A 15,869-nucleotide genomic window follows, 5' to 3' on the forward strand; every position below is an offset into this window, starting at 1 on the left:
AGACACCATCTTTATTTTTCTAGCTCAACTGTCACAGAATGGAAATCACAGGATTTTGGGATATCAAAGGCAGCGTAGAACACATCTGTGCTGCCTTCAAAAATCAATCAGATGAAGGTATCTCAGGAGACAGGAAGTGAAACGTCTCGGTTACGTATGTAACCCTCGTTCCCTGAAGGAGGGAAAGTTGACTGACCAACAGAACGGGGATATCTACCAATATACCACTGTTGCTGGCCCTTCCAGCGCTCTGCTCGAGTCTCCTGGTCTGCCCCCAACTGTTTGTGGGGAATCAGGGCTCACGCAGAGAAGGTCTGTCACTGCTGTTCCGCATGACCCATTCAGTCAGACCTAAATGATAACACTGGGAAAGCGTGTCCTTTCAGTGGAAAGGGAGACGCTGCCGAAGCTACATCCTGCCCGCAGGGAGGTATCATGTGGAAGTTACACATATGGACTGGGTGTTTCCGGACAGTACAACATATGGGGCCCTATTTTAACGATCTGAAACGCAAGTGTCAAGCGCAAAGCGCAAGTAACTTTGTGGGCGGGTCTTGGGCACTGTTGCTATTTTCCCGGCGGGATAAATGCCTCTTGCGCCCGGCGCAAATCTAAAAGGGGTTGGTCTGAAGTAGCTTCATTATTCATAGGTGTGGTTTGGGCGTAACGTGAAATAAACCAATCAGAGCGACATCTCACATTCCCTTTAAGAGCAGGTGCGCTTGTTCTAAAGCGGATTCCTATTATAACGGCGGATTTGCCAGGCGCGCGCCAGGAGCGGTTCACAGCCGAGGAGACCGACGTTCTCGTCAGGGACATTGGGGATGGAGAAACCCACCCAAATTAACTTTGGTTAAACAGGCGTATGATAATTTGGGTAAATGTGTAAGCTAGATGTATGCTTTTATAATAAATTGTCTATCTATCTATCTATCTATCTATCTATCTATCTATCTATCTATCTATCTATCTATCTATCTATCGTAATAATGTATGATTTGCAAAAATGAAAACTGCTGCTTCTGTGTAGATGAGAGAATCAAAGTGCGCACATTGATTATGGCCAAGCATGCGCCCTTAAAATAGCATATGAATAACATGCGCAACGCGCCACTGACTTTAAACTATTTTTTCCTGGTTAGTGGCGCAATTGTTTTCTAAACCTGCAAAATAGCATGAAGGAACGTTTGCGCCAGAACACGCCTCCTCTTTGCGCTGCACCGCCCTGGGGAGCGCAAGTGTATTTCCTAACTTACCGACGTGCTTCTGTGGAGGGAAAAGTCCGCTTTGCACGGGTGCAAAATAGGAATGATACATGCGTCGGTGTACAAAGTCAGTTGCGCTGGGTGCAAGATAGGGCCCATGGAATGTCACTGAGGTGGCTCCGGCCTATAGCATGGGGGAGACAAAACCGGTCAGAGATGGCAGAGTGGGCTCTGCTAAGCGAAAGACACAGGCTCGCCACAGGGAGCCGTGCTGTGGAAGAATACATATATGGGATCGCTGTAGGGATCACAACATATGGGCCCATCCTAGCACAGGCTCCACCAGTGCATACGAGTGCTAGGCCTGGCGCAGGGTGCTCAGCCACGTCCGACTGCCGAGGGGTGGGGAGGAACTGGAGCAGAAATGGTGCACGTATCTGGTCCATAGGAGGGAAATGGCGCAGCAAGCCGACACTTAGGGCCTACGGTGTTGACTGGCTATGAGAAGAGAACACACGGGAGGCTACCGGCTCAACATGAAGGCTATAAAACCTAGTTAACGTGTTTGGTGTCGCCCAGCCCGCAGCTCTACAGATATCTGTCAGCGAGACACCTTGTGCTAGCGCCCAAGAAGAAGCTACACTCCGAGTGGAGTGGGCTCGCAACCTAAGGAGGCACACTGCGTCTTGGGATTGATAGACCGAGACAATGGCATCCACTATATCCATTGGGCCAACCTCTGCTAGGAAACACCCTTTCCCTTCTGCTGTCCTCCGTAACAGATGAAGAGCTGGTCTGAGGTCCTGAAGCTTTGCTTTCTTGTCCATGTATTGGTGCAGAGCACGAACGGGACAGAGAAAAGCCAGGGCTGGGTCTGCCTCCTCCAGGGTCAGCGCTTGCAGGTTCACTACCTGGTCCCAGAAGGGAGTGGTAGGAACGTTGGACACATATCTAGGTTGGGGTCTCAGGATGATGTGAGAGTCGGCCGGCCCGAATTCCAGGCACGAATCGTCGACCGGAAATGCTTGCAAGTACCCTACCCTCTTGATGGAGGCCAAAGCAAGCAGGAGAACTGTGTTCATAGACAGGATTTTTAACTCTGCTGCCTGCAATGGCTCAAAAGGGAGGTCTCTGCAGTGCTTTCAGTACCAGAGATAGGTCACAAGAGGGTATAGATTCAGTCTTCTCGTGCCCCTCAGAACCCTGATGATCAGGTCGTGCTTACCTAAGAATTTTAGAGCACCACTCAACAAACAAGTTCTTGGCCATAGTATTTTAGTCATTATAAACAATAGTCTTTTAACTGGAGTTGTTCCTAAACATTTTAAATACACTCTTGTCCAGCCCCTTTTGAAAAAAACTCATTTGGACCCTGCTGTTGCATCAAATTACCGGCCAATCTCGAAGTTACCTTTTTTGTCCAAGGTTTTGGAGAAGGTCGTTTTGAATCAAATAAATAGCTTTTTGATTCAGAACGATATATTTGAAGTTTTTCAGTCAGGTTTTAGGCCTTTTCACAGTACTGAGTCTGCCTTGATCAGGGTTTTAAATGACTTACTGACTGCAGTCGACTCAGGGTCTTCAGCAGTTCTTGTTTTATTAGACCTTAGCGCTGCGTTTGATACCATTGACCATGACATTTTACTCTCACGTCTAGAAAATGTAGTAAGAATTCAAGGTACAGCGCTTGCATGGTTTAAGTCTTTTCTTTTAAATAGAACCTTTTCGGTAAATATTGGTCGAGACAGTTCACAACCTGCCTCTCTACCTACCTACCCCTTGGGTAAATTTTTAGCAAGCATAGAATACCCTTTCACTTTTATGCAGATGATATGCAAATTTATCTCCCTCTGAAAAAAAACAGCAAGAACCAAATAGAGTTGTTGCGAAATTGTATACATGACATTAAGTCATGGTTATCTTTAAAAAAATTTAAACTAAATGAAGAGAAAACTGAAGTTGTGTGGTTTGGAGTTCCAAATAATCTTGATGATCTGGGTGATTTAGCCCCCTTTTGTAAGCCATTAGTCCGAAATTTAGGTGTTCTTTTCGACAGTGATCTCAGGTTTGAGAGACAGATTTATTCTGTCGTTAAGTCTTGTTTCTATCATCTGAAATTAATAGCGAAAGTGAAACCATTTCTGTCCACTCGTGATCTTGAAAAGTTCATTCATGCATTTATATTTACAAGACTAGATTATTGCAATGCGTTATATGTCAGCATAAATAAAACACTGATTAATCGCTTAAAATTAGTTCAAAACGCCGTTGCGAGACTTTTGACGGGTACTCGTAAGCGAGACCACATTACCCCCAGTATTGAGCTCTTTAAATTGGCTACCAATTGACTACAGAATAAATCTTAACATTTTTATTTTGGTTCATAAATCACTGCATGGTGATTAGCTCCAAAACTCTGGAATGATCTACCCCTCTCTATCAGATTGGAACGTACATTTACTGTTTTTAAACATAAGCTTAAAGAATACCTCCTAACTTTAGCATTTAATGGGGTATAGTAGTTGCATTTGTAGGTTTATCAAACTGAGGGGTTTATTTCATTGTTATTTTAAGTGGTGTTAATGATGTATGTTGTTATGATTGTTTATGTGTTTGTACAGCACTTTGTTCAATGACAAGTTGTGTAAAAGTGCTTAATAAATAAAAGAAAGAAAAGAAAAAAGAAGAAAGGTTCCACTTCAGAGTGTAAGCATGCCTCGTAGAGGGTACTTTCGCAGAAGTCATGGTGTCTATGACAGCTTGTGGTAGATCGCCTAGAACCTCTATGTCCCGTCCAGGGACCAGACATGGAGTTTCCAGAGGTCTGGACGAGGGTGCCATAGGGTGCCCAGTCCCTGAGAAAGGAGATCCTAGGCTGTCAAGAGGAGCATCAGTTCGGGGAATCAGGTCCAGTTGGGCTAATAATGGGCAACTATCAAGACCTGCTCCTCGTCCTTCCTGACTTTGCACAGTGTCTGTGCGAGAAGGCTCACTGGGGGAAACGCATACTTGCGTAGGCCCCGTGGCCAGCTGTGTGCCAATGCATCAGTGCCGAGGGTCCCCTCGGTCAGGGAATAGAACAACCGGCAATGGGACGAGTCCGGAGAGGCAACCGGTCCATCAGTGCGGCCCCGAAGTGGTCCCAGATCAGCTGGACCGCCTGGGGATGGAGTCTCCCACTCTCCCGGGGCCACAGGCTGTCGTGAGAGCTCGTTGGCTGCACGATTGAGCAGGCTAGGGATACAAGTGGCATGAAGCGACCTCAGATGCTTCTGACTCCATAGGAGGAGATGGCGGGTGAGTTGTGACATGCGAGGGAAGCGTAGGCCACCTTGATGGTTGATGTACGTAACATTCGCAGTGTTGTCCGGACGGACCAGCACATGCTTGCCGAGCAGCGGCGTTTTGAGGCGGCTCAGAGCAAGGTGTACTGCTAGCAACTCGAGGCAGTTGATGTGCCAATGCAGTTGGGGGTCCGTCCAGATACCCGCTACTGCATGCCCATTATACGTGGCCCCCCAGCCTGTGTTGGAGGCATCTGTGGTGACCACAGCATGCCTGGCCACTTGTTCTATGGGCACTCTGGCCCGGAGAAACGAAGGGTCTGACCATGGGCTGAGGGTTTGGCTGGAACAACAGCTACAAATTAAAAATGAAGGAAGACCCATGCCTAAGATATATAGGCTACATGTATGGTTGAGCTTCTGTGTATGTTCACTGATATGTTTAAATGTGAAAAAAGCCTAAATTAAATCGGTTTACTATATAAAGTCTGTAAATTTGTACTAAACCGCTCAATTCGTATGAATTTAACAATCGCTTAATAAACTTTTTGAAACGTTAAAGTGGTAGTTGCGTAGCTGTCAATGGAGAGACAGAAAGCTCTCAGATTTCATCAAAAATATCTTCTTTTGTGTTCAGAAGATGAACAAAAGTCTTATGGGTTTGGATCGACATGAGGGTGAGTAATTAATGACAATTTAAATTTCTGGGTGAACTAACCCTTCAAGTAAACTTTTAAGTAAAAAAGTTATTGTGTGTAAATCTGAAGGATGAAATTAGAGACTTAAATTCAAGAAGAAAAGACATTTTGTTTGTTGCATAAAAACTGTTGCATAAAATATAATGCTGGCAACAAATTCAAGGCATTCAAGCAATTTGTTCCAAAATGCTGATTCATTCTGCAACATATCTAGTTTATGAATGAGTCATTAAGTCAAGTCAAGTCAAGTTTATTTGTATAGCGCTTTTCACAATACAGATTGCATCAAAGCAGCTTCACAGTATTTAATTAAAATAATACAACAAAGTTTGTTTCAAGAGGAATTTATTGATTGATAAAATTAAATTAAATATCCCCAAAATATCCCAAACTGAGCAAGCCAAAGGCAACAGTGGCAAGGAACCGAAAAACTCCATCAAGTGACCTAATGGTGTCCTAAAACTCCATCAGGTGCCTTAATGGAGAAAAAAAAAAAAAAAAAAACCTTGACCCTTAGACCCTTTCAGACAGCCTTTATTGGTAAATTACTGGTAACAGATATACCAGTATTAACCTTTACAAATATACCGGTAAATTGGTTCCTGGTAGTTGTAACATTACCAGGAAATACCGGTATATGTGCTGTGTGAACGCGGAATGAAGATTACCAATATTTTGCCCGTACGAGGTCAGAACGCGCTGACCTAAGAAGTGATTTGGGCCAATCAGAAGCCGTTGAAAGAGCAATGGCTCCCATTCATAAAATTCTGGTAACGCGTTTACTCAGCACTGTTTACAAATGTCTTTAAATTGGAGTGATACCGAAACTAAAGTGCTTCTTCTCGTCTGGGCAGATGAAGAGATTTGTCTGATGTGTGAACGGTATCTTACCGGTAAAAATCCAGAACGCTGTGTGTGAACATCACATTTTTTAATTTACCGGTAAAGTCGTTCTGGCAATTTTAAGGTAATTTACCGGGATTGCTGTGTGAAAGGGCTATTGAATCATTTAAACGATTCGTTCTAAAACACTGATTCATTCAGAGATGAAACCTGACTATGTGCATTGCAGAGACACGCAGCGGCTACATCTGCTTTGTTTAAAACTAAAAGTATATGAGATAATAGTGATGCTTCTGGATGCACAATTAAAGCTAACGATAACTATGCATGCTTGCAGTGTAGCCTACACAGCTCCGTTAATTAGCAATCTAGTGTTTGCATGCACTGCTGGCTGGAAGTGTCGACAGCGGTGTTTGGTGATTTGATGCTAATGCCCTGCTGCAGATCCTGCGGTCTTGCCTGCTCTGATCAGCATCCTATTTATTTATTTTTTTTAAATCTGTGAAAAAAAAAAAAAAAAAAAAAAAAAAAAAAAAAATCTCGAGCAGACTCGCGCTTGCTACGGAGCCTTTCAGGCTGAAGAGAAAAAACTTTGAACTTCAGAGAAGGAAGATGAGGAGAACGAGGGAGAGGGACCTCTGCAGAAACACAGCATGTTTGGGAAAACAGCCTCATTATTAAACACTGATGATAGCTCATGTAAGATACCCCTTTCAGAAGATTTACCATGGTAACTATTTAGTTTCCGCCATACTTACAAGTTATTGTTTCCACTGCTACCACAAAAAGTATTTCTGTTTTAATTCATTATGGTTTTACAACTGTAAAAATAACTGTCATTGAAATGTACTTACCATGGTATATGATGGTAAAGATAATTACAAGATGATAATTTAATGGTACTTTGATAATATGAATGGTTGACATATTCATATATCATGTAAAACCATGGTTTTACCTTGCCATTCAAGTGCCATAGCATATAAATTTGCGCCATTCTATTAGCATCTCATGCACCATCACGAAAAGGGGTTTAAAACTTTATGACTAATATTTTCTGTTGTTCATAAAGAATTCATTATCACCACGAAGGCGTTATCTGATGATCTTGTTCAATTAGAAAGCACTTATCATTTGGAGAATGTTGTGAAGACCGAACACAAGTTTTTAATGGAAGGTTTAAGTATCCATGACCCAAAATGTAGCAATAAACAAATTAGGAATGAATTTCATTAAATGAGATGGATAACCTTCAGAGGAAAATTATTTTGGGACTCGATGATAGAAAATATCAATTGTAAAAGGGCATGACTTCTACAAATGATGTTTTTTGCAAGATCATCTTAAAATGTTACATAAAATACATCCCACTAATGATATTACATTAGTCTTTCGACCAAGTGATAAACAATTTGCATCAAAATAAGTCCCTTTTTTCCTAGCCTTTAAACAGTTGATAACATGCCAAGATATTTAGCTTGTACTGATGGATGCTTATACTTTTTAGTCGCATTTTTTCTCTCTGCATTTAGTATAGTTTTAGCTGTCTGCTAACCATTTCGGGTTGCAGCCTGCCGTCGCTCAGAAAAATCTAAATCCTAAGTGTTTCCGTAGGCTCATCTGCGGTGAGTAAATATTGGTCATGAATGTGCTGGTAAAGGAACTGATGAGGGTTTTATTTGATGTCACCCCTGCAGCTCGCATGCAGCGCCACGAGCGCCTCTGGCCTACATGGTGGTTAATGCATTCCCTCTGCTGATGCGTGTGTTTTTAATTTAGCTTTAATTAAGAACGACGGACTGAGAGGGGGTTCGGGTGGAGGAAAGTTGGGTTAGCAGTCTGGGATGAAAGAGAGCAAGAGAAAGAGGCAGATCAAAAGGATAAATGGTTTTAAAATGATGTCGATTGTTTGCTGAGAGCAGCGTTTTTCTGCTCCACTAATACAAACAGAGAAATTAAACAAAGTTTAGATCATAAACACGTTTTATGACTCGCTCGCTTTCTCTGTCTCATCATTTCCCCATTTATACACACAAACTGTGAAAGTCCTAAACATTCGAACACATGATCCAATTTCCATGCATGTTGGGTATTTATTGACCTCTTTTTACAAAGCTTAAATGGTGTCATTTCTGCTCAGCATTTTCAAGGAGGCTTCCTTTGTCTTCCATCGCTCAGACAAACATATTCTTTAAAGTATTTTTTCATGATTCACAATGACAAATACACACACACAAGTCTGTTTGTAATGTAATTTTCCTGGTTGAATTTTGTAATTTTTTCAGCATGACTGCTGAAAAATCAAAGCATCAAATGTTCTGCCTGGCAATAACAAGCAGCAGCATTACTTATTTATGGGTTATATATAGTTCATATCTTTTCTTATTGTGACATGTGCGGGTGTTCCGAGTTATCACCATGGAGAGACCGTTTGCATGACAACTGTGACCACGAAGATGCAGCATAGCATTGACCAATCCCAGAATCCAACACTTCATACATTTATAATGCGAGACAGGGATTGAAAAGACTGCATACAAACGTTAGTCCATTTCAGGCTTCACAAGACATGAGACATTTTAGGCCAACTGGTTGGTTGTTCCTTCCATGAACCTCTATTTTCTGTCCATTTTTAGATGTCGCCTAGATGGCAGCAGGGTTACTGCACTTGTCTACAACTAAAAACACAACACAATATTTAGTTATAAATATAATAAACATTAACTGAAATAAAACCTTAAACGTGACATTAAAAGTAATACCAAAAAGAAAATTGACAAAAACTTTAAAGCTGCTAACTGTAAGAATTTCCGTGTATTTTCACGCCACTTTAAAAACGAGATCTTCCCTGACTTCCAAGGTTGTCTATAAAAGCATGTAGACTGATTTTTAATGTGAAGGACTCCCTGTTGGCTTGCGCAGCACTTACACACACACCCCATCTTACCTCATTCCTCCATTCCCTGCTGAGGCAATGCGGGTGCAAACGCACGCCATTAGCACGCTGGTTTTCACACACGTAACATATCCACTTCATTTCCATCCCTTATAGAAATCCACGCTGCGCATAACACACACATATCTAAATTGTCTTTGGTTTCTTTTGATTTTCATTTTGTTTGTTACGTTCATACTTACCTGTGTTCAGTGTTTGTAAGCGTCTGTGTTGCCGGTCTTTCATGTTGTGTTTTCTTCATCGGCTGGCCAAATCTGAGCGCCATCCAGCGGCCTGGATAAATAGTGCCTGTGTCGCTGTGTGCGTCGGTGCAAAGCAACCGCAAGTCGGCTCGTCCATTGTTTGTTAATAAGGGGGATTATGGAAATGTAGCGTCATTTTTATGTGCTTATTATTATTTGTATATTTGTATGTTATTTTGTCAGAATTTTGTTTCTGTAAATATTTTGTTAGTTTATGTGTGTATATGTATTGGTGTTATATTGTAAAAATGTACATAATTACCTGTATACTTACCTCACCAATGTTTGCAGTGGTTTTAACTAAAGGGGTGGGGCTTGGACTATAAAAAGGAGCCCCAATCTAGCTTATGGTGTCAGTTAACCTGGTGAGCCAGTGAGCAATTGTGGTGCTGTGAGCAATTTTTAATTTTTTTTTATTGACAAAGTTTGTTCTTATTGTGCAGTTTTTGTTTGCTTTTTTATTTATTTTAAAATGGGACTGTTACACCTCTCGAGCACTGTAAATAAACATCACTTTACACCTAACATCACTGTGAGTATTGCCATCTTTTTTTTTGTGTGCGAACCTAGTTTTGCCTGACAGCGAAGACACGTTGTCTCACAACAATGTTCAGGATAATAATGAAAGAGCCATTCAGTACTGTAATGTCAATGTGTCATGCAAAGAAAAGAGATTCATTCAAACTAAAGTCTCACAGACAGATCTGTATAGATATATAGCCTTTATAGCCTCAAATACTTTATAATCAAACTATCATAAGCATAAGAGTATAATTTTAATGACCTCATCTGTCGACATGATGCCAGTGAATCGCAGAGCTGCTGCAAACATATCCATATCACTATGATCAGATGCTCTTATAACTGCTGTTTTCTCACCGCTGTCATTTTTGTTGTTTATTTTGTTACTGAGAGGAAAGTGTGCAACACATATTTACATATTCATCTAAACGTTGCTCTCAGCAGCAGTATATTGCTGCAAAGGTATTTCAAACTTCTTTTTACTTCTAAGCAAAGAATGAAAAAGAAATTTGCTGTGAGTATATTGGGGCATTAAATCATGTCCAGTCTCTTGTACGTTACGTGTGCGACTGCGAGCACGAGCAATTATTTGCTGGCTGCAGTTCATTTAACGGCCACCAGTGTCACTAATAACAAGTGTTTCGGAATTCTACTTATAGCCTCTTTGACTAAAATTAAAATGAAAACAGAAAATATAAAAATGCAAGCGAATTCAAAATATGAATTAAAATGATAAAATATCTCTATGATACTTAAATAACACTGGATGGCAGGTCATGTCGTTCCAAACTGTTTCTCTTTCGTCTGTAGAACACAAAAAGAGATTTTTGCCTAATTATTCAATTAATTTATTCAGCAAATTCCTTTTAAGCAGAGGTGGAAAGTAACTAATTACAAATACTTTCGTTACAGTACTTGAGTAGATTTTTCATACTTGAGTATAATTAAATTGTGGTTCTTTTATTTTTACTTGAGTAGAATAAAAATGAAGTATTCAACTTCACTACATTTATTTTTCACCAAAAGTACAAAGTACTTTGAAAAAGGTGCCGACGGAGCAACAGGGCGAGCTGACATGTGACAGGCACTTTTCAAACTACTGCGGTGGAGCCCTGCGCTTCAGCCAATCACAGACAGGTCTGATGCACTTCAGCCAATAACAGACAGGTCTGACTCGGGTGGAAAACCAATAAAAACTTCCAGTTCGGCTGGGGGGCGGGGACTTCAAACCACACTTTGACATTCAATCACTGCAATCCTGTTTTGAATCAGTATCGCTAACGTTTCAATATTTTAGTGAATGTAAGTGAGCTATGCTCATATATTTAATTTTTAATTATGGCAGCTCCTGAAATGGGTCATTCCATTGATAATACCAGAGCACTGAGTAGTTGAAGTAGGCTAAATAAAAAACTCAGCTCATAACATCATGGACACAGTTATTGCATGGACGGAGCTTGAACAATGTAACTTAAGTGTCTTAAAAACATGGACACAGTTCAATTGAATGGTAAAGCTCGCCTTTAACAATACAGTTAAACTAAATGTACAAAGCAAAATATGTACAAAGCTGAAAAAACCTCAACAACAGTGAAATAAGATCGCATGATGATGCATGTAAAACTGTAGTTCGTTACTATAGCAATGGACTCCCTCCCAGCACATTTGCGGTAAAAAAAAAAAAAAAAAAAAAGAGCATTTAATTTAACATGTTAACCGTACCCCACTTATTATTTTTTACTGCCACTTTTTTATTCATACTGGTGTACATCTCTCTTTTTTTTTTTATTGGACCTCTCACTTAACCTTCTTTGCTTTCAATTATGAAATTATTCAAATGAAAACATTCAAATGATCTTACCTGGATTTACTTTTCAAAATTAGTAATAAAACAATTGCTCGACAACAGGGAAAGCTAGTATGTTTGCTTAGCATACTGTCAAACACTACAATTTATGAGTTTAATATCATGTTTTGCTCCAAAATGACAATACATGTCAGTCGTGTTTAAAATTACTTCTGTGGTTTCATGTTGCTTCTTAAGAGTGAGAATATATAATTTTATTAAATTCTATGATACAGGCTATGTTGATTAACACTGCATTAAAGGGTTAGTTCACCCAAAAATGAAAATTAGCGCTCCACTTTTACTCCAGGGGGTTAATAAAAGCCTTCTGAAGTGAAGCCATGTGTTCGTGTAAGGAAAATAGCCATATTTCAAACTTTATAAACTATAATCACTAGCTTCCGAAAGATGGCCTACGCATCGATTCGATTTACAGTGAAAGACTAACCCCTGACCCGACGCACAACGTAATAACGAACGCGTAAGCTCAGAGGAAAGAGCAAAACAAAACCCTGGTCGCAAATTAGCAATTTTGAAGAGAAATGTCAGAGGATTTCTATATAATAGAAGAGGAGCTTCAGTTTGTTGCCCAGCACTATTTGTTTAAACCGCGAGAGGCGTCTAAGCTTACGATACTCCTACATCCTACTTCATACATGCGTTACTGGTTACTCTTGTGGCGCAAGGACATTTTTTTATGTAACTCAGATTGCATTCATCTGAAAGAATGTCATGTACACCTATAGGAGTACACCACCATGAGAGTGTTTAGCGCTCCATATCACTATCATCTCCCCATTTGGGGTAAAAATAGAAAAATAATACTAAAGTACTTTGTAATGTAGTTACTTGATAGATTTTAAGCAAACTACTTATTTACTCTTACTTGAGTCATTCTTTTTTCAGTATTTCTACTTGTACTCAAGTAAATTATTACTTGAGTAGCAATACTTTTACTCAAGTAATTTTTTTTTGTACTCTTTCCACCACTGCTTTTAAGGCAACTTTTATGCTAAAGAAGGCAAAGAACAAATATAAAGAAACTATTGAAAATTGGAGTTTGTCCTTCAGGAGGATGGCTTCATTATTTAGTGATGAATGAAAACGCCTCGGTTACGACTGTAACCTCGGTTCCCTGAAGAGGGAACGAGCGTTGCGTCGAGAAAATGACGCTGTGGGAACGCTTTGCGTGATGACGTCTTGAAGCACATGTAAAATCAGTCCAATGGTGTGGCGGAACGTCAGAGGCGGGTGACGTCACGTACCAGGAAGCTATAAAAGCCGGCCCGAAACAGAAAACGAAAGCTTCGTAAAGTCTGAAGTCGCGCTGACAGGCATGAAGGAGATATGGCAAGGCGACGCAACGCTCGTTCCCTCTTCAGGGAACCGAGGTTACAGTCGTAACCGAGGCGTTCCCTTTCAAGGGAACTCCCGTTGCGTCGAGAAAATGACGCTGTGGGAACGTCTATACCAACGCCTCCATAGCTACAAATGTCTGTCCTGTGTGAAATCCGTAGAGCAGCACTAGGAAGACAAGACATGAGACCCTGGAGCAGAGTCTAGATCCAGAGAGTAAAACCTGACGAAAGTGTGCGGTGAGGACCAGCCTGCCGCATCACAGACGTCCTGTAAAGAAACTCCTGAAATAAGGGCCTTAGAGGCCGCCATACTCCTAGTAGAGAGCGACCGGACAGCCAAAGGAGAAGGCTGTCCAGCCGCCTCATAAGCCAGTGAGATAGTCTCAACCACCCACTTGCTCATCCTTTGCTTAGACACTGGACCTCCCTTGTTAGGGGAGCAAAAGTCACTTTTACGCCACAGGGCAGCTCTGTGGACATACGCGTCTAACGCCCGAACAGGGCAAAGCAAATTATTCGCCTCCTGGTCCGATTTCGAAAGGGAGGAGGACCTCCAAGTGCCACGAAGGAAACGAGATACCAAGGGGTCTTTCCCCACAGACATTCCACCCAAAGGACTGTGGTAAGCACCTATGGCCGCCACATAGACCTTTAAAGTGGACGGGGTCAGACCTGCAGTGAACCGTTCCTGCAGGAACTCCAGCACTGTACCAATTGGGCAGTTGACTGGGTCCAACCGACGGTCACTACACCAAGAAGTGAATACTCTCCACTTCAGGGCATAAAGTTTCCTCGTGGAGGGAGCTCTGGACTGTAGAATGGTCTCAACAACCTCGGTTGAGAGACCTGACTCTATGAGCTGGGCCCCCTCAGAGGCCAAGCCCACAGGTTCCACAGTTCTGGCCGAGGGTGAAATATCGAGCCCTCTGCCTGGGACAGAAGGTCCCTCCTGACGGGTAACTCCAGAGGATGCCCGTCGAGGAGGGACACAAGATCGGGAAACCCGGTCCCTGCGAACTCTTTCCAGAACTCCCGGGAGCAGAGCAACTGGGGGAAAGGCGTACAGACGTAGCCTCGGCCACGTCTGTACCATAGCATCCAGTCCCAGAGGAGCTGGATGCGTGAAGGAGAACCAAAGTGGACAGTGAGACGTCTCTCGAGACGCAAACAGATCCACTTATAATTTCCATATCAGCTCCACCCCCTCAGGGGTGGAGCCACCATTCCCCGGGCCTCGGCCCCTGTCTCGACAGAGTGTCTGCTCCTATATTCTGGACCCCGGGGATGTAGGCTGCCTTGAGTGACAGCAACTTCCCCTGGGACCACAAGAGGATATGGCATGCCAGCGCAAACCCCCTTGATATAGGCGACTACCGACGTGTTGTCCGTATGTACTACACATGGTGTCCCCTGAGACCTGTGATAAAGCTCCTCAGAGCCCGGAAGACAGCTAACATCTCTAGGCTATAGAATGCCAGGAACGATGATGGTCTTCCCACAGACCTTGAGATGAGCGACCCACAGGATCGCTCCCCAACCCGTGAGGGAAGCATCCGTCGTTAGCAGTTTGCGACGACAAGGAGCTCCCAGCACTGGGCCCTGGGACAGGAACCAAGGTTTCTTCCACATAACCAAGGCACGTAGGCATCACCGCGTGACCTTGATTGTGCGAAATGGGTTGCCCCTCGGGGAAAAACCCTCTGGTCCTGAGCCACCACTGCAGGGGCCTCATGAGCAGCAGTCCAAAAGGTATCCCGTTGGAAGCTGCTGCCATGAGACCCAACAGTCTCTGGAACTGTTTGACAGTGAGTAGCTGGCCTAGCTTTACACTTCTCACAGCTGCCAGGATGGAATCGAAGCGTGGCGATGACAGGCGCGCCTGCATCGACACTGAATCCCAAACCACGCCTAAAAAAGTGGTCCTCTAAAATGGAGAAAGCACACTCTTCTTGGCGTTCAGCCGTAACCCCAACTCTTTCATATGGGCGAGAACAACATCTCGATGTTGAACCGCCATCTAATGCGACTGAGCTAAAATCAACCAATCGTCGATGTAGTTCGTGATGCGAATACCCCGGAGGCGCAGAGGCGCCAGAGCTGCATCCACGCATTTGGTGAAAGTGCGGGGTGATAAAGCAAGGCCGAATGGAAGAACTCGATATTGGTATGCTTTGCCCCCGAAAGCAAACCTCAGAAACTTCCAATGACACGGACGGATGGAAATATGCGTCCTTGAGGTCTATCGTGACAAACCAGTCCTCGGACCTGATCTGTGGCACGATTTGTCTCAAGGTTAACATTTTGAACTTGAGCTGCATGTACTCGTACAGAACTCGAAGATCTAAAATGGGACGCACTCCCCCGTCCTTTTTTTGGAACTATGAAGTACCGGTTGTAAAACCCGGTTTCCCTGTTGGAGGGGGGTACATATTCTATGGCCCCTTTCTCTAACAGAGTGTTTACTTCCTGTTCCATAACCAGAACCTGCTCGGGGCCCACCACTGTGGGCAGGACCCCCATAAACCGCGGTGGGCGTTAATAGAATTGTATCTAATACCCTTTTTCCACGGTCTGCAGGACCCAACGAGAAACATTTGACAGTAGCTTCCACGCTGTCAAAGATTCTACTAGAGGTACCAGTCTCTCGAGACTGGTTTCTGGATTTTGTTGCTGTTGAGTAGTCGGTTCGTCGCCCTGTAACGGCGCACCGGCAGGGAACGACCAAACAGACTGCTCCAGCACCCTCCTCAGAGGGGGCGGGCATCCCGAGGCCACTACGTTTCCGGGTGGACCTTGAGATATGTGCTCGCCGGAGACCGCTGCGCCCTGTAACACCGGAGGCGGCAGGGTTGGCAGAACGGTCCCCTGAGGGCACCGAAGAGAGACGGCACCGTATTTTTCTCCTGCTGTTGAGT

At 43.0% G+C, this 15,869-nt stretch overlaps 1 long non-coding RNA gene across 1 annotated transcript in view; it reads right to left on the reverse strand.

The window, feature by feature from the left end:
• Window positions 1–485: 485 nt before the first annotated feature.
• The window catches only part of LOC309506939, a 69,615-nt gene continuing 54,231 nt past the window's right edge, over window positions 486–15,869 (reverse strand). The window contains exon 3 of the long non-coding RNA XR_014208970.1: window positions 486–1,247. This is a non-coding gene — a long non-coding RNA (uncharacterized lncRNA). The remainder of the gene's footprint in view (window positions 1,248–15,869) is intronic.

The sequence above is a fragment of the Leuciscus leuciscus genome (assembly GCF_965113295.1).
Source record: "Leuciscus leuciscus genome assembly, chromosome: 9".
Classification (NCBI taxonomy): domain Eukaryota; kingdom Metazoa; phylum Chordata; class Actinopteri; order Cypriniformes; family Leuciscidae; genus Leuciscus; species Leuciscus leuciscus.